Raw genomic sequence first — 20,309 nt, forward strand, 5'->3', positions numbered from 1 at the left:
AAGTGATTTTAGGTCTCCCTTAGTTACTTTTATTGGTAATGCCTAGAAAAGGAACAGGAGGCGCGGCATGAGGTTCATTTTTATACTGTGGCTTCTCATGCAGGTGGTTTTCGGCATATAAGTTGTTGGGGTTTGACGTCAATTTGACGCCCAGATATTTAATGGGCTGTGGGCTGACTTTCAGTTCGGTTGTTTGTCCTAACCATGTAACGTCCATCTCCGACATCCTTAGGGGTATGCCTATGGACTTATCGATATTAATTTTATATCCCGAAACCTGCTTGTATGTTTCCAACAGGACAAGGAGACAAGGGTGAGTAGGACGTTGTCCGCATATGTGGATACCTTAAATTCTTCCGATGCCACTTTAATTCCTTTAATTCGTGGGTTTGTTCTGATTAGGTGTAGCAAGGGCTCTAGGGCCAGTATCAACAGGAGAAGGGATGAGGGGCAACCCTGGCGCGTGCCGTTTTATTTGATCCCTGGGATTTGCGTAAAGGGCTTGAACTGCCGTCACAAAGGCAGCTGGCAAGTTCATCTTTTTCAGGAGTGTGAATTTATAGTGCCATTGTCCAGGGAAAGGACCAGAGAAGGCGTTTGAGATCTCTCAGCCCACCATATCAGATTGGCTGCTCGCCGTGTATTTTCATATAGTTGTCTCGTGGGAACAAAGCCCACTTGGTCTGCGTGGATCCATTTAGTGAGGAGGGGATTTAAGCAGGTGGCCAGTAGTTTGGCATAGACTTTCAAATCAAAGTTTATGAGATATGGGGCGGTAATTGGCGACATTTGTGCCATCTCTACCCTTTTTGGGGATGAGGGTTATATATGCCATAGAGAGGTCAGGGTCCGGCATCTCTCCCTCCGTCCACTGTTTATACATCTTGGCCTGATGGGGTATTCCGTCTTCCCTAATAGGCACCGTCAAACCTGTTGGGTCCCCAGGCCTTGTTTCCTTTTAGCGCTGTTATGGCTCATTCAACTCTGTCCAATTCAACAGGTGCACCCAGGAGTGCAGGCAGTTCCTCTGATAACCTCGGGAGTTGGGCCTTGTCTAGGAAAGCAGTTACGGTTGCTGCATAAGTGCTATTGTCGCCGGTCAATGTGGGAGAGTGGCTATATACTGTGGTGAATAAATGTGTGAATTCTGCGTTTATATCTTGGGGACTGTTAAGGATCGTCCCCTGGGTGGTTTTTATGGCAGTGATCAAAGAGGTTTTGTTCTTAGGTCTAAGGGCCCTCACAAGGAGTGTGTTCACTTTATTGGACTTTTCGTAGAACAGTCTCTTTACTCGGACTACGTCTCTGCTCACATTGTCTATCAGGTCCCTGATCAGTCACCTAATTTCTCTCAGTTCCATGGTCGTGGTTTGGGTTGCTGTTTGTTTATGTTGCATTTCTGTCTTGCGCAGCTGTTTTTGCAGTTCGGTCAGTCTGTTGTATTTTTTATTTTTTTGTTGAGTTGCTATTTTTATGAGCAGCCCCAGTATTACAGTCTTGTGTACCACCCATAGCGTTGTTGGCGATATGTCAGGAGTGTCATTAGTCTGGAAATATTGTGTAATCTCCTGTTGGATTTCTTCCTTTATCTGTGCATCTCTGAGAAGGGAGGCATTCATTCTCCACTTTCATGGCGTATGGGTACCAGGGACTCTCATGGTGAGTTCTATATCCGCATGGTCATACCATGAGATAAGATTAATCCCAAATGTTTTAATCCACTGCATATCCATCTGATTGGTGAGGAAAAGGTCAATGCGGGAATAGGAGGCATGTGCCGCCGAATAGAACATATATTCCCTCCTACCAGGGTGCTGGATCCTCCAAGGGTCCAACAGTCCTGTATTGTGTATGAACCTATTTAAAAGTTTATCTTGTCCTCCCCTATTTTGTAAACGGGGGAGATGTTGTCCCCCTCCACGGTCTTTCGCTGGGCATGTCGTCGCGTTCAAGTCACCTCCTAGTATTAAGATCCCTCTAGGCAGAGTTTTTGTCACGGTTTCTAATTCTGTCCAGAATATTTTGTGAGGAGTGTTTGGTGCATATACGTTAAGTAGGTGGCAGGTGTTGGAGGTGAGAGTACCTGTCAGGACCACATACTGTCCTTCAGTGTCTTTCTGAACTCCCGTGATTTGGATAGGGCACTGCTTGTGAATTAGGATTTCTACCCCATTTTTTTAAACAGTGCTCTAGATGTGTATGCTCTTGTATAGATATGGTCTGTGAGTTGTGTCTGCGTGGGATGTGAGGAAGAGTAAGGGGAGAAAGAGTGAGAAAGAAAGGTAGAAGAAGAAAAAAGGTTGTATGGAGTATACAACAAAAGAGAAAGCAGATGAACAAGTTAGTACACTGTAGTTCAGTAAAGTAACTTCAATATATGTACAATTCTGCAAGTCTTCTGTTTCTGGGTTGCCAGGATCTATGGGGGTGGGCATCCACTGCGTCAAGGGGATCACCTCTAACAGGGGGGAAAGTTCAGCCCTCTAGCACCCTGGCAAGCTCATATTAATTTAACACAACCCTACCTGTCTTGACCTAGGGGGAGAGTTGTTCCTTTCTAATACTGTGGGGTGCGTGCTATCTAACCCAATGGAATGTAAGGTGGCCTGTGATTTTATATGTACACCGATAATGGAACAACAGTCGGTCTCACTTGGAGGTTTCAGGTGTTAGAGGTCTGCGTCTGGGTATTCCTATGGCAGGAGCGGGTCATGCTGCAGCAAAGCAGTCCTGTCTGAGCAGTGGCAGGGGTGGGTTAGCCTAGGTATGTGTTATGTGGAGGGGAGGGCCCACGTAAGGTCTAGCTCTATTGGCAGTCGGTCCTGCATCGACAGTCATGTCATATGCCTCAATTCTTCCAAAAGACAGCGGATTACGAAGGCGTGCGGGTGCTTAAAATTAAGTGAAATGTTAATACATCCCATGGGTTCTCTGGTTGGGCATAGGTCCCCGGTAGATCAAATCCTCTCCCCTGTTGGGGTCCTTCACCTATTATCCGTCCTCCATCCCACCTCCCGTGCTCACCATCCTCTGCCCTCAACCCATGCAGTTTCATTTTAACGCCAGACATGTAAACATATTACCAGTCTTAACCTGTCTAACAATAACTGATTATCTATTGTGCAAAAGTCTGGCGTCTAAACATTCCATATGCCATTTGTTCAACCTTTTCCTCTTCACCTCCCCCCCCCCTTTTTTTGTCCTTTTGTTTTTCAATAAAAAAACAGACTCCTTTTCCCTTTCCTTTTGTTACTTTTTTTTTTCTTTTATGCATTTTTGTTGTTTTGTTCCCTAAAGTGTATGCATGTATCGGAGTTGATGAGTGACAAGCTATCGGCGTACATTATTTAACTGTCTAGGTTCTCTCGGCATGTCTCAATGCCCTGTTTCCCACCCCTCATTCCATGGACTTCAAGTAGTTCCCCCGTCTTTGTCTCGTCAGACAAGTCCTGCACTATTATTCCCCCTGTGTAAATATCAATGGTAACTCAACCCTGGTTAACTTTCAACAACTTAACCGCAAAATAGAAATTGTAAAACCATAAAATTATGAAATTATGAGATAGGTTGCATGCGGCATGGTCCAAAGGCCTTTCTACTGTGTCAAGTTTTCGGTCTGCAGCTCAGGCCGGTCGGAGGCTTCGGTCTTCCCATTCTGTAGGCAATGGTTCAAGTGTCCCTGTACCGCTAGACAGAAGGAGAATATCTTCAAGGACTTCGATATCCAGATCTTTCAGGAATATTGATATGTCCATAGATGGCAGCAGCAGCGCTGGTTTTGGGCCGGTGAACACCAGGATCTTGAATGGGTAGCACCACGCAAAACGGAGAGCTTTCTTGCACAGCAGGTCGGTCACAGGTTTCCATTCCCACCTGTGGATGAGTGTAGCCGGGGCGACATCTTGGTACAGTTGTAGGTCACTCCCTTCATGTGTATAGGTCTGCATCCTGCTGTGTCTCAAGATGGCCTCCTTTGTTTTGAAATAATGCCACTTCATGATAACATCTCTGATGGGCTGTTCTTCGGGCCTCTGGCTTTGAGGGCTCTGTGGACTCTGTCGGCTAGCCATTGGTGTTAGGGGATATCTGTCAGACTTTGTCAAAAGCAGGTTACAAGGGCCGCTTCTATCTCCACATCCCCTCACTGATTCTGGCAGGCCACGAATGCGCAGGTTATTGCGCCTTGATTTGTTTAAAACATCTTCTAGCTTGATCTCCAGATCTGTTATTCTGTGTAGGAGTTTGTTGGTTGAGGTTTGCGGCTCCATTATTGGCCAAGACCACGTGCGCCATGCGTCGCTCAATCGCTGTGGTGCGGGCCCAGATGGCGGAGATTTAGACCTTCACTTTCGCGGTCATGTGGGCAATTTCAACCAACAGGTACCCCTTCACTTCCGCCAATGTAGTATGGCGCTGCAGGAAGCTACCGAGGGATTATCTGTGGAGTCAGTCGATCCGGCAGGGCCCGGTAAACTGTCCTGCTGGGTCTGGAGTCCGCTGGTGCGCCATGTGCGGTAGGCTCTTTTTGGCATACTTGCGGCTGGACATCCGTACCAGAGCGTACTCCTCGGCTTGGCTTTATGCAGGGATGGGTTTTTCTGCCTTTTGTGCTGGCTGTAGCTGATTACAGGGCAGTTTTATGAGCTTTGGGTGCAGAGCTCTGACTCTATGTGGCCATCACGGTCAGTGGTCAAACCACGCCCATCGACCAAGGCTTTTTTGGCACTTTTGCCATGCATTAATTCTGCCACAGAATTAATTCTGCCCCCTTTCTGTACAAGTGCACTTATACATATTATAAATATAATTTTTTTAAAGTAATAAAATATGTCTTTCTTCTGACACCCTACATGTATACATAACACAATATTAAATGATATATATTAAAAATAGGGGGAAAAAAAACTATATTTTTTCATTTTACATTTTATCATTTTTACACCCTAATGCAACTAACGAAATCTAACTTGAACTAGATTCACTAATTAGTCCTGATTGCTAAAAAGCCCAATATGTCTAGGATTAAAATTAATTTTGACAAATTATAAATCAAATACTGACTTAATATGTGTGTGTGCTATAGTGTTAAGGAGGACACAAAGAGACACAGAGGGACTGGTGAAGGGGCAAAAGAGACAGATAGAGGCTTTAACTAAACCAATCAGATTTTAGTTGAGTTGACTAAAATCAACTGGAGATTTACTCGACTAAGATCTACTGCAGATTTAGTCGAGTAAAACTAGACTGTGGCGAAAATAACCTCGCCACTGGGTTCTGGAGGGGCCTGTTTGCTCGCCTTTTGCCTCAGGATTATGGCCCTGGGGTGTATGGCCCTTTAAAAACATTATTTGGAACAATGCCCCTTTAAAACTGTGTCCCCAGACTGTAAAAATACTTTGTTTGTGTCTTTTTCTTATATGGTTCGGTAAAGGGGGCTTACTGGACAAATTACCGAACAGGCAGACCACACACAAGTGGAGTGTGCCGCCAATTTACCTCCCAGGCTGGTGGTTAACCGCAGGTCATCTTGTTTAGTCGAACGCGGTCAGCGGTGTTTTGTCATCGAACTCATGGAACTGAAATCGGCTACACGACGGCACGAACACCGCTGAACCTTACCTTCTCTGCAACTTCGACGCTTTGACAGAAATTGAAGTGCGTTCGACTATTCGAACGCCAAGTTATAATGGACTATTTGCACGAACGGCACCCGTTTGTGCATTCAAATGGGACTTAGTCTTTTTTCTATGTGAAATAGACTGACCGCACAGCCCAAAACTATGGAACTCTTTTGGGCAGGAAAGCCATGCTTGCGGTTGGTCAAATAGGACTTCCACCTATCTTTTGAACCACTGGCCCAATTTGTATGATTTTTACATATGTTGGTATACTGTTTATTCTGGTTCAGAATATATAACGTTTATGTGAATTGTAAGTATGGTTTGGAAGTTATGAATATTGTGTAAAACAGAAGGGAGGGTTTGTGTGCCTTAACTGGGAGTGTCTGACTGTACTGTAATGTTTTGATTGGCTATTGTAACTGCATGTCCTGTGTACCACAAGGTCCACGTGGGTGTTAACCTTGTGGTAAAACTTGTATATAAGTGCCAATAAACCCTCAGACTGCTGAGTTCCTGTTTCACCCTCAACATAGAGCCTCGTCTCATGTGTGGGGGGAAAAGGCTGCATCTACACTGGGGATTGCTATACGCTGTATACTCCCCTGGCTATAATCACTAAGCTCTTTTAAGAGCTTGTTCCTGCTTCGCTCTCTGAAGGAAGAGAGGTTTACCCACTGGAGCCTGGAGCCTTGTTGTAGGTCCAGGGTGGGTAGGAGACGGCGAGACCCCAACCAAGCTGCGGCGGTTCGTGGGGTCTGCAGTGCTTATGGTGTCGAGTGGAGTGCTTGGAGCCCTCGGGAAGCACTAGGAGCATCCATCAACGGAGGTACCCAGTCGGGGTGGCAGGTGATCCGTTACATAGACTAAAACTAAAACAATTCAGATGCCTAAAATATTACTAAAACTAAAATGGCTTTTTAGTCAAAAAACTATGACTAAAACTAAATTGAAATTTTCCACCAAAATTAACACTGGTATGCTAATGGAACAGTCACTTTTCAGTTTACTTTTTTCAATCTCCCTCTTGACTCAGTTTTATTTATTTATTTTAATTTTCAGAATTTAAGCCATTCAATTGTATGAGCATCCAAATTACCAAGGCAAACAACCTTAGTCCACATACCTGCTTAGTGAATTGCAAACTTGCTTAACTTGGTCATCTTGTAATCAAACAGGGCAAAGGGAGTAACATGCAATATGTGTTTTCACAAATGATTCACCTTTTTATTGTATAGCCTGAATCAAGACCAAACATAGCTTTTTCATCTGGTGCTATGCAAGTATGCTGCAGATTCGGTGACTCTCGACCTGTAGTAGAAGAGAGACCCCTGATTAAAAAAAGCATTACAAGTTTGTTTGCTTGGTGACATTAATTATTTGCTTGATTGATGATCAATTCACATCATCAGACAAGCTAATAGTGGTAACTGTAACTCTATAAAAGTCCTTTATCTGTAGCCTTTATTGGAGTTGTCATTGCCCCAAAAATACTACCCTTTGCAAAAGTCATTATTAAGATAAGCCAGGGGAGAAAGAACAGCAACAGTAGTAATCAAATCACAAACGAAATAGAAAAAGACTCCAACTGTTCAGTAAGCAGTAAGAAGTGATCCTATGTATCAGCTTCCTTTTAATGCTGCAAGGCATGATAAACCTTAATGGCTGTTTGAATTTATGCAGCTGGAAGTCTAACTGATTACATTATTACCTTTGGGGATATAGCAATAGTTCCATTTGCCTGATTAAGTCATTGAATTAAATATCAACATTTTGAGGAAACATATTGGTTTTAGATTTTTTTTTTTTTTTTTTTGCTTTTTCCCCAAGCACGGGAGCTTACGTCTGTGTTAATTTAAGGCTGAATATCCCGTTTTAAAGTCTAATTTATCTTTTGTATTAACCTCGGCTGTCAGGCTTCAGTGGAAATAATGGAGTCTGACAGATCTGGTGCAAAGGAGAAAATATGAGAAGAAATAACACTGTACTCTCTCACTGTGATAGAATGCCCATAACAAGCACCTGTGTGCTATGCCATTTCCATATAAATGTGAAATTTGACATTTTGTAGGGGTCAATGGAAAAATCAATCAATTTAAATTCTAACTGGACAGTAGACTTCCCCTGAAAATAAAAATCTGTGTAAAAATAATTTCCTTTTAGAATCAATTGTATCTTTGCTGGGTTTATTTTTTCTATGAAACCTTTTTTAGATGCATTGTAATGGCAGCTGTGCATGATAATCTAATGTCAATTAGGATCCTCATAGTGTCAGCATTCTTACCCCATACAACGCTCCATGAAGCTTTATGTGAATGGAATTGTTGCATATAAAAAAGGAGCAACAGAAAGATGCATGTAGCCTAAAAGAGCACTTTTTATAAATACCAAATGGTTAACACACATCACTTCTTTACCTTGACCAATTTCGTGTCTCTCCAAAATGTTGCAACTCGGACTGAAAGCAGGCAACCCATAAACTCAACTCAAGGACAAGTTTTATTAAAATCTGTAAATATCTTTGTGTGTTAGTTACTGTTTTGTCATCTCACACCCAAATATGTGTAGAAATTATTTTTCGTTTGTATTTAACGACATTGGTATTTCTCACAGAAATTAAACATCTTGGCATTCACTGTAATTACATTCTTTAACAGAACAAATAGATTTAAATAAAAAATATCCAAATTAAAAAATGATGCATCCCTTTAAAATACTTTCATTTACCGTATTTTTCGCTCCATAAGATGCACTTTTTTCCCCCTCAAAAGTGAGGGGAAATGTCTGTGCGTCTTATGGAGCGAATGTGAAGGTTTACTTACCTGTCTTGTAGCGTGGGGGCAGCACAGTGCGCACCGCGATACAGGATCTTCAATTTCAGGTTCCGGTTTCCGGCGGGACTGAAAGGAAGTGCACACCCAGTGTGCACACTTCCTTTCAGTCCCGCCGGAAACTGGAACCTGAAATTGAAGTTCCAGTACCGCGGTGCGCACTGTGCTGCCGGCCCACGCTACAAGACAGGTAAGTAATTATGGGACAAGGGGAGGGGAGAGGAGGTGCACTATGGGACAAGGGGAGGGGAGAGGGGAACACTATGGGAGGAGGGGAGGGGGAGAACACTATGGGAGGAGGGGAAGGGGGAACACTATGGGACGAGGGGAGAGGGGAACACTATGGGAGGAGGGGAGGGGGAGAACACTATGGGAAGAGGGGAGGGGAGAACACTATGGGAGGAGGGGAGGGGGGAACACTATGGGACAAGGGGATGGGAGAGGGGAACACTATGGGAGGAGGGGTGGGGGAGAACACTATGGGAGGAGGGGAGGGGGAGAACACTATAGGAGGAGGGGAGGGGGGAACACTATGGGACAAGGGGAGGGGAGGGGTGAACACTATGGGAGGGGGAGAACACTGGGAGGAGGGGAGGGGAGGGGGGAACACTATGGGAGGAGGGGAGGGGGAGAACACTATGGGAGCGGGAGAACACTATGGGAGGAGGGGAGGGGGGAGAACACTATGGGAGGAGGGGAGGGGGGAACACTATGGGAGGAGGGGAGGTGGGAACACTATGGGAGGAGGGGAGCGGGAGAACACTCTGGGAGGAGGGGAGGGGGAGAACACTATGGTAAGGAGGGGAGGGGGAGAACACTATAGGAGGAGGGGAGGGGGGAACACTATGGGAGGAGGGGAGGGGGAGAACACTATAGGAGGAGGGGAGGGGGAGACACTATGGGAGGAGGGGAGGGGGAGAACACTGGGAGGAGGTGAGGGGAGAACACTATGGGAGGAGGGGAGGGGAGGGGGAGAACACTATGGGAGGAGGGGAGGGGAGAACATTATGGGAGGAGGGGAGAGGGGAACACTATAGGAGGAGGGGAGGGGGAACACTATGGGAGGGGTGGGGGGAACACTATGGGAGGGGAGGGGGAACACTATGGGAGGAGGGGAGGAGAGGGGGAGAACACTATGTGAGGAGGGGGGGGAACACTATGGGATGAGAACACTATTGGACAAGGGGATGAGGGTTAAAGAACACTATGGGACAGGGAAGGAGGGGTTAAAAATCACTATGGGACAGAGGAAGGGGGGGGGGTAAAAATCATTATTGGAGAGGAGAGGGGAGTGGGTGGTAAGGAACACTATGGGACAGGGGAGAAAAAAATATTCTGAACAAACTTCCCCTTAGTAAAAAACACTATGGGATAGTTTGTTCAAAATATTTTTTTTCTGGGTTTCCTCCTCTAAAAACTAGGTGCGTCTTATGGTGTGGTGCGTCTTATGGAGCGAAAAATACGGTACTTGCTCAAAACATCCAGTGTGATACCTTTCCCTTTGCACACAATGTAATCATTAAAAATGTTGAATAGCAGCGGTACATTTAATAGCACAAAATCCTGTTAAACACGTTTTTTATATTGTTAGCTTTAAATGGCGCCAACATATTATGTAGCATTTTCCAATTACAGTAAGGGGATATTTGAGGGCCCTGCCCAAACACGCTAACTTACTGTTACTGTTGTCTACCCAGGACTGGGTTTCCCAGTTTTAAGGCAGTGGTGTTACCACTGTTATATTACCTGCCTTGTCTTCATTTTTAGGTTGTAGTGTAGTTGCAGGTGAGGAAAGGTAGATGGTACTACAGAGTGGCGGACAGAGACAGTGAGGTATGAGTATTCAATTAGAGAACTAAAGGTTGCCTACTTCTTCTTTTACCCATGGCAATATTGGAGTCATTGTGCAGACCAAACCACCTGTCAGGAGTGATACCAGATATGAGAGCTTTGTTAGATTGGGACAAGTCACTTGCTAAAAACCTTTACAAGTACTTTAGTGAACTTAATAGATAGATGGTGAGATAGTGAGAGAGAGAGAGACTGGTAGAGGATCATGAATGATTCTCAGAAACACATCAACACTATAGTGCACAACCTTCATGTTAAACCACATCCTACGAGTTCTTCTCATTTTGTGGCATTGCATGGTAATTAATATGCTAATATTAAGGTAGAAGAGAAGGCAGATATAGGTTTGAATAAACCACAATTTATTTGTGGTCCTGTCATGTCATAACAATGGGAAAGGAATACAAGCATTAGTAAAAGTCAGGCTGAGGTTAACAATTAACTGAAATACATGTTTTCTGACCTTGTAAAAGTATTAATAGAAAGGCACACTGTTGTGATAAATGTAACAATACAGGCAGGTTGTTACTTAAAGTTATACACCAAGCAGGGCTGGCGCCACCATTAGGCGAACGAGGGGGGCGCCCACCGGGATGTTTCCTGGTGGGCTCCCCCTTTCTGAGTCCAGAGCGCTGGGCGAGCGGCTCTAGAGCCTCCCCCCTCAGTGCCGGGTCACTCCTCCAGGCGCCCGAAGGTGGGGCGCCCAGAGGAGCCCTGTCACAGTATGCCAGAGCAGGCACCCTCTTACCTTGATGACAGGTGCCTGCTCTGCCATCAAATGCCATCAAATGCCGGTGCCCAGAGCAGGGCCGGCGCCACCTGTAAGGCGACCTAGGCAGCCGCCTAGGGCGCAACTTACCAGGGGGCGCTGGATCCCTGCACCGGTGTCGCTCCTCATGCTGCGCCGCCTGAGCTCTCTTGCAAGCCTCAGGCGGCGCAGCACTGCAGCATGGAGGGCGGCCGGGTTTGAGTGACCGGCAGGAGGGAAGCGCAGAGCGCTCCCTCCTGCCGGTCTCTCCATGTAGCGTGGCCGGGCGGCGCGGAATGACAGGAAGTGCTCACTCAGTGAGCGCTTCCCTTCAGTCCGCCGGCGGCCGGGTACAGGAAACAAAGGTTCCTGTCCCGCATTCCGCGCCGCCCGGCCACGCTACAAAGGCAGGAGGGGAGGGTAAGGACCACTAGGGGTGGGAGGGGGGGGAAAGGACCACTAGGGGTGGGAGGGGGGGGAAAGGACCACTAGGGGTGTCAGGGGGGGGAAAGGACCACTAGGGGTGGGGGGGATGGGGAAAGGACCACTAGGGGTGGGAGGGAGGGGGGGGAAAGGACCACTAGTGGTGGGAGGGGGGGAAGGACCACTAGTGGTGGGAGGGGGGGGGAAGGACCACTAGTGGTGGGAGGGGGGGGAAGGACCACTAGGGGTGGGAGGGGGGGGGAGGACCACTAGGGGTGGGAGGGGTGGGAAAGGACCACTAGGGATGGGAGGGGGGGGATAAGGACCACTAGGGGTGGGAGGGAGGGGGGGAAAAGGACCACTAGGGGTGGGAGGGAGGGGGATAAGGACCACTAGGGGTGGGAGGGAGGGGGGTATAAGGGCCACTAGGGGGGAGAGAGGGGGTATAAGGACCACTAGGGGGGAGGAGGGGAGATAAGGACCACTAGGGGAGGAGGGGAGATAAGGACCACTAGGGGAGGAGGGGGATAAGGACCATGAGGGAGGGTAAGGACCACTAGGGGAGGGGGGAGGAAGGACCACTAGGGGAGGGGGGGAGGAAGGAGGGAGGGGAAAGTAAGGACCACTAGGGGAGGGGGGGAGTAAGGACCACTAGGGGAGGGGAAGGTAAGGACCACTAGGGGAGGGGAGGGGAGAGTAAGGACCACTAGGGGAGGGGAGGGGGGAGTAAGGACCACTAGGGGAGGGGAGGGGGGAGTAAGGACCACAAGGGGAGCGGAGGGGGGAGTAAGGACCACTAGGGGAGGGGGGTGAAGGAACATAGGGGGAACGGGGTTGGGGAGGTAAGGACCACTGAGGGAGGAGGAGGGGAGGTCCACTAGGGGTTTGGGAGAGGGAGGACCACTTAGGGGGGAAAGACCACCAAAGGAGGGTAAGGAGGGAGGACCACTAAGGAGAGGGGAGGAGGGTAAGGACCACTAAGGGGGGGAGGGAGAGGATAATGACCACTGAGGGGGGAGAGATTACCCCTAAGGGGGCGGGGGGAGTAGGGGAAGGTCTACTAAGGGGTTTGGGAGAGGGAGGACCACTGAGGGGTTTGGGAGAGGGAGGACCACCAAGGGGGAACTGCAGAGGGACAGGGGGCCAAGGGAGAGCACTAAGGGACAGAAGGGGAGAACATGGAGGGACAGAAGGGAAGGGGAAATCAATAATTGACCGGAGGGGAGAGCACTATGAATTTTAAAAAGAAATAAATAAAGAGCTGCTCCCCTCTCAGTCCCTATCCTACCCCACAAACCCTCTCTTTTACACTACACACATACACAATGCATCCCCCCCACATACACACACACACACAGAAACATACAATGCATTCCTACTCACACACAGACACACCCGAAACACACAATGCATCCCTTACGTTCACACAAACACTCATTCTCTTAGACACAGAAACTACATTACATACACAGAAACAAACTTTGCACCCCATACACACACACACACACACACACAGAAACATACAATTTATACGCAAACACACACACTGCATCCCCTATAAGCACACTACATCCCTTACACAAATTGCACACATAAAACATCCCCAACTCATGGATGGGCCATGTAGGTGGATTTATGGGTGGGCATTGTAGGCATACTCACGGTCAAGCTCTGGGTGCCCAGACGTTGAGCTGTGTAAGGGGCCCTAAAAAATGCAGCTGCTTCCTGTTCGTTAATTGTTGTGAGCACTGTTAAAAACAGTCTCCAGAGAGCCTCTTCTACACCAGACCTGTGGAGCCAGACTGAGCCCATCATCAGCCTCTTGTCCTAATCTGGTGGTAAGTAGGCAATCCAATATATTATTAGTGGCACTAATTTCTAATTTACCTCACATTAAATGGATACTATAGTCACCAGAAGCACTACAGCATAATGTAGTGGTTCTGGTGTCTATAACCTGTGCCTGTAGGCTTTTTAATGTAAACACACTGTCTTTTCAGATAAAAGACACTTTGTGAAGACTGGCGTTGGCCCATATGGCAGAGCATATGGGTGGGGCATTGGGATGTCACATGGTGGGAAGGACATATGGGGGGGGGGCGGCAAATTTTTTTTTGCCTAGGGTGGCAAAAATCCTTGCACCGGCCCTGGCCCAGAGGAGAATGCATGCGGCAAGAATGCTTGCAGCCTCTAACTTCTCCCTCACGTGCCGTCTGTGATGCTGGGAGCCGGAATATGACGTCATTCCGGCCCGGCATACTAAACTGCGCGCTGGAGAAGTGAGAGGCTGCCCCACACTGGACCCCAGGTAGGTAAGTGTTAGAGTGTCTGTCAGTGAGTGTATGTCAAAGAGTGTCTGTGTGAGTGTATGTCGGTCAGTGAGTTTTTGTGTGTTTGTGTGACTGTATGTCTGTCAGTGAGTGTCTGTGAGTCTGTGTGAGTGTATGTCTGTCAGTGAGTGTCTGTGTCTGTCAGTGAGTGAGTGTATGTCAGTGGGTGTCTGTGTCTGTCAGTGAGTGAGTGTATGTCTGTCAGTGAGTGTCTGTGTGTGTGTGTGTCTGTTAGTGAGTGAGTATATGTCTGTCAGTGAATGTGTGTGTGTCTGTCATTGAGTGAGTGTATGTCTGTCAGTGAGTGTGAGTGAGTGTATGTCTGTCAGTGAGTGTCTGTGTGTGTGTGTCAGTGAGTGAGTATGTCTGTCAGTGAGTGTCTGTGTGTGTGTGTCTGTCAGTGAGTAAGTATATGTCTGTCAGTTAAAAATGTAAAGTGCTGGTGCGCAATATATATTTATAAAACCTTAAGTTTTAATTGATATCTTAAAGTGCTTACATAAGTGGAGTGGGTGTTATCCCATATGACAACCACCTATACCAATCACACACATGCATTTACTTATACTCTGTACAATATGCACTGGGCAATGTGCACTGTAGGTATTTCTAAAAAGGAGATAAAAACGAGAAGCACTCCTAGTGTAATAAAGTCATTTAAAATATATAAACAGCTAAAACTCCCCCCTAGTGGGATAAAACTCACAAATTAGGAGTGGTGTAAGCCCCACTCAAAGCTATGGTGCTCAGGGAGGATCAGTCCCTTGAGTACGTGGGATCCAATATATGCTCTGGTGACCCGGGTAACAGGTAAAAAAAAAATACTTTATTGTAGAATTTAAAAAGTTAAACAGCAAAAAATAAATGTCCACCGTGCTCACCAACCCATGAGGAGTAAAGTGCAATAAAGCAGTAATCGCCGCCTTCCTCACTCTGGTTGTAACAATCCTTGCCGGTGTGCAAGCTGTATCCACTTCCTTGTTCCTGGTCCCGGCGTCACGTGATGCGTTTCGCCCCACCTCCTGGGACTTTCTCAAACAAGCAATCTATTGCTCTACATCTATGAGGAAGATGTATAGACACACAATAGAAATTACAGCATGTCAGGGGGTAAGATGGATTGATGGTTAAGATTCCTGTGCTAAGCTAGTGAAAGTTGTGTGTGGATGAAAGAAACAGTGGAAGGAGAGAGAATGAACAGGAGGTGGCTGTGCTTCTCCTCTCCTCTCGTCCAACATCCTGTCCACTTGATCCAGTACCTTCCCACCTCATCAGAGCTCTCACCCCTTGTCTGGTACCATCCTTAACACACATCCTAAACTGCTCTCTTTCATCTGGCGTTGTCCCTGCTCCCCTTAAGCATGCTACTGTTGTACCCATCCTAAAAAAGCCATCACTAGACCTGTATTCCACTTCCAACTATTGTCCAATATCCCTACTTCCTTTTTCCTCAAAGCTTCTAGAAAGACTTGCCTTCACTCGTACGACTCGCTTTCTAAATTCCAACTTCCTCCTCGATCTTCTTCAATCTGGCTTTCACCCCCTCCACTCTACTGAGACTGCTCTTATTAAAGTTACAAATGACCTAATCGCAGCCACATCCAAAGGCCACTTCTCTATACTAATTTTTCTTGACCTCTCTGCTGCCTTTGACACTGTTGATCATGGCCTCCTTCTCCTAACTCTTCAATCTCTTGGTCTCTTCAATCTCTAGGAGTCTATTCACTAAAACAGAATGACAACTGACCAGCTGTGTAATATTGTTAAATTGTCATAATCTAGCTGTTTTAATTCATCGGTTATTTACAAAAGGCACATTTGGTTAGTTTAAGAGAATTTGCACTTTGTTTTGGCTGTGGGCCAGTTGTCTGTTCAGACAAATCAGGGCAATCCCCGTATGGCATGGGGGATTTGGCTATTCTAAAAGCTGAATTGCAACCAAATTCCAATGGAATTGCATTTATTTGGTTGTTCCAATACCTGGTACAGACCAGGGGAATGTAACTTAAGTTCTAAGCCTCTTTAAACCTAAGTAACTCTAATTCTATTCCAAAAAAAGTAACCCTAAAAGGATACCCTATAGACAAAATGTCTCTCTGATAATACCCAGAATGACAAAATAGAAAGAAATGCACTAAATGAAGATGGGTGGGTAGTTGCAGGTTTGCATGCAGATGTGGCAGAATCAGAAGGATGCAATAGGCTCTCAGGGAGAAATACTTAAAAACAATTTAACTGAAAGTATTTAGACATGTTATCAAATGTCTGGGAAATACAAACCAGTAAGGCTTTAATGCATAGGTCAACAGCAACATTCTCTCATTTCGAACAGTTCAATCGGTTTTATTTTGATTTTGCACTGATTAATGCAGCGACCCTACTCGTGGAAATACACATGCATATTCTGTATCCACTATTGGTATGCATAAAGTAATACATGCAAATCCTCTTGGATGGGGCATTTAGAGGAATGTCAATAGATCATGTACTTTTCACCCATGTGCATAATAATGAGCTGCATATATGTAGTTCTTTAAAATGCCAATAATGGCTGTCTCTAACTACTCATAACATAAATAGCTAATTATGCTGATGTTGTACATATCATCTATTTTAATGAATCTGGTTATACGTTTTCTCTCCCTGAACTCAGATAGGAAGGCTTCCATACCATGCGTGAACATTGTTTGATAAGTTGTATTAGTTATTCCAAAATGTGATAAGTTATGTATTCATTGATCCAGTTAAAGGAAACTATCGTCAGCATAATTATAACTGTTATAAAGAGTGCAAAAATAGAAAACGAGTGACTAGGTAAGGTAAGAGCTTATATGGTGAACCTCACAGCACCACTAAAACAAGATAAAACAAGCACTTATACACAGTATAAGAAAAAGGCACGCTCCACACTAGGAGAAGATAAACACCACCTGATAATACAATATCTAGAAAAACCAATAACTGTACATAGATTTATACAGTACAGAAAAGAAAGGGAAAACTCACAAGACATCAGGAAATTCAGGCTTGTATCCCCAGAAAAGGGGTAGGCAATACGTCAGTTGGTACTTCAACTTGCAGCTGTAGGTTATAAAAGGAGAGCCAACAGCATAATAAAGTTAAAACAACACTTTTAATGCTTAAAAATGCCCTTACAGGCATGTCTCCACCCAGGATGGACCCAGAACAGCACACTGCAAAGGGTTAGGTGGAGCAGAAACAATAGCCAGTACCCCCTCCATTTTCTGTACTGTATAAAAAACATTTATTACAATTTCAAAACAATTTCAGGAAGTATTACTTTACAGATAGGGTAGTGGACACATGGAATAGCCTTCCAGATGAAGTGGTAGAGGCTAAGACAGTGAAGGAGTTTAAGCATAAAGCTATCCTAGAGTTAAGATAAGGCAAGCTGTATTCCTAACACTACGTTGCCCTTTGACCCATACCTTGCAACACCCCCCACCCGGCACATAAAGAGTTAAAGAAAACGCCTTTAATCACTTAGCCAATTCCAGTGCCGATGTTCCTCGGTGCTGGGTCAGTGCTCCGCCTCTTCTAACTTTATCCGATGGGGGATCTAATGTGCATGCACAGCCTCAATGCTTTCATTTGGGGGTTTTCTTTGACATTGGATGTATGTATGCAGAGTGTAAGGATGTTCAGTAAAATTGCAGGAAGTGCCTCTAGTGACATTGCAGTTTCTCAAACTTCCATATTTTACATTGCAGGAATAAGGGGCACTATTAGGAATAATGTCCTCTATTTTACAGTATGTTATGCCTCTATGGTGAATATATGTCTATATGGTTAGACTAGTCTGCTAGACTATTGTACAAATCTCTGCCGCATTTAACTATAACCTCAGTCCTGCTGCTCAATGCACAGTGCATCTGCTGGGTACAGCTAAGCCTGCACATTTTTTTTAAACTGTCAGACATCTCATTGGTATTATTACCAATTACTAGCTAAAAGAGCAGCACAATTTGCTGATGAAAAAAAAGTATGAGAAATGTAAGTGGATATCTTAAAACCATTGCATGATTTTTTGTACATTTGTGTGTGTGTGTGTGTGTATATATATATATATATATATATATATATATATATATATATATATATATATATATATATATATATATAGCAAGTATATTTACTAAACTATGCATGCAGATATTATTAGCACAAAAGAAATGTAAGTGAGATATCCAGCAATAAGCTTAGCCTCAAGACAAACAGTACAGCCAAATAAATTGTCACAAAATGTTACCTATGATGTAAGGTAATCAAATGACAGAACAATCTACACACAAAGGATAATTGCAATGCAGTTTACAGCTTGGCATTATTCACTTAACCTTTTTTTTCAAGCAAGTTCTGACTGTGATAAGGTTATCAGTGGAGATTAAAATAGACCAATGTGTTTGTCTTTGGGAAGTGACCTTGACTTTGTCATTAGTATAAATGCCCTGAATTTAACCTGTGAGATGGAAGTCAGTATGTCTTCTTTTCCTACCATGACATCCTTGAGTGATCCTGATATTTGCCTGATTGCTGACAACTGCTGTCATTCCTAGTGACATAAACGGCTCTACAATTACAATTCTAGAACTCGGACCAATGCTTAGCTGTCAATTATAATCAATACCTCAGCAGAATTCTCCATTCTGACATTGTGATTTCTAATTGTCTTGTCTGCAAAATAGATTTCAAGATACACGTTGTCTGTTAAATAACAGTTTAAAGATAGTGAAGGAATTTGAAAGGATATTTTTTTATTATTTAAGTGTTCAATTGATTTACTGTGATTCTTTTTTAGCCCCCCAAAAATCTAAGAAATTATGAAGTTAAGCTTGCAATAATAAATGTTGGCAAATATGATATCTGTATGTATAGACGCATTTAGGGGGCCCATTAAATATACAATATTTTACCTCTGGTAAAACACACATTTAACCACAATGTTCCAGTTAAATATTTCTTTAAACTGCTAAGCTGTCTCTAGACCGTGAGTAAAATACTAACTGAAATTCAAGCCAACTTCAAGAATTTGACTTGATGGGATCATTCCCAACCATTTATACCCATTCCCCTGGGCAGTGGAATTGGTTATTAATATAATGGGAAGGAGGAAATAAATGCCTATTGTCCCCTTTTATTCCCACCCTACCGTTCAGCAGCTCGGGACAGGGTAGCAAAAACATTAGCGACTGGACAGCTTTTTGGTAATTTACTGTAGGATGGGATCTGTAAACGAATAGGGGTTCACCTTAAAGAATGGAATGGAGTGGCAGCAAGAGGTTGCCAGTCGTCACACATTTAACCCCAGCAGTTTTTGTTCTCAACTATTTGTCATGCATCCACCTGCAACATCAGACCCTACTCACTATGTCATTTGGAACAAACACCATTATACGCAATTGATGGCATCTTATTAGGATGTGCCTATATATCTTGCAGGTTATTACACATGCACCTATTTTGTACTTTCATGCACGCACAAATGTATACCAGTGATACGGCTTCTGGCATCTTCATCAGCAAGGAGCTAAACCCGATGATTGAGGTGTGAGGAGAGATAGGGTCTCTCTCTCCTGGGTGTATCCATGGAAACATAAATATCTTGTTGGGGGTCTTAGCGAAAATATAAACATGCCCATCTTTCCCAGTCATATCACTTCTTATTGTCTGCCTATGAAAATAGCAACCCCAAATAACAAGCCACTAGGTCCTTAACAGACCTATAAAAAAGCGAATGCACGTTAGATCCAAATCAAAATTATAATAAACAAACACACAAAAAAAAAACACTGCACATATTGTGATTATATTTCAAATGGACATTATACATTTTCTTTTGTTAATGAGAAGAGCTCGATAGTGAATGGGTTAAAAAAAAATTCAGACTTGCATAGATGGGTAATCAATTATTTGGATTCTGGCATTCCACAAAACCACAAATCAGGCCTGATTGTAACTTACTAGGCTATTGTCTAGAGCGCAAACTATGTCTCTGGCTGTGATTCCAGATCTGCTCAATAATATTTTCCAGTACAAAGTAGAGGATTTGCTTTCCTCAAGGCTAGATTTATTTTTTCTTAAATTATCTGTCAGAGTACACATCTGCCATTTATTCCTTATATAATGGCTGAATACTACTAAATCTAATTGACTTGGTTTCTGGCAAATCCATGTTTAAATCAAGCAAAATAAAATTAGTTACTTAGCTTTTTTTTTTTTTTTTTATCAGAGTGTAGCATATTGAATATAATCATTATTAAATTACTGCAAACAAAACAGATAATATTAATTTCTCTATTTTAAATCTGCCTGAACTTTGAATATCATGATAATCATATATGCATTCAAAATGCTCAAGTAGATGCTGCACTCTCAACCTTTAAGATATTTTTGCAACAATTAAAATGTGCTTTATTACATCTTTTTCTTAAACAGTCAAAACGAGGGCATGGAAATAAAATGCTGTTTTTAACAAGATTTATGAATG

Source organism: Pelobates fuscus, chromosome 4, assembly GCF_036172605.1.
Source record: "Pelobates fuscus isolate aPelFus1 chromosome 4, aPelFus1.pri, whole genome shotgun sequence".
NCBI lineage: Eukaryota > Metazoa > Chordata > Amphibia > Anura > Pelobatidae > Pelobates > Pelobates fuscus.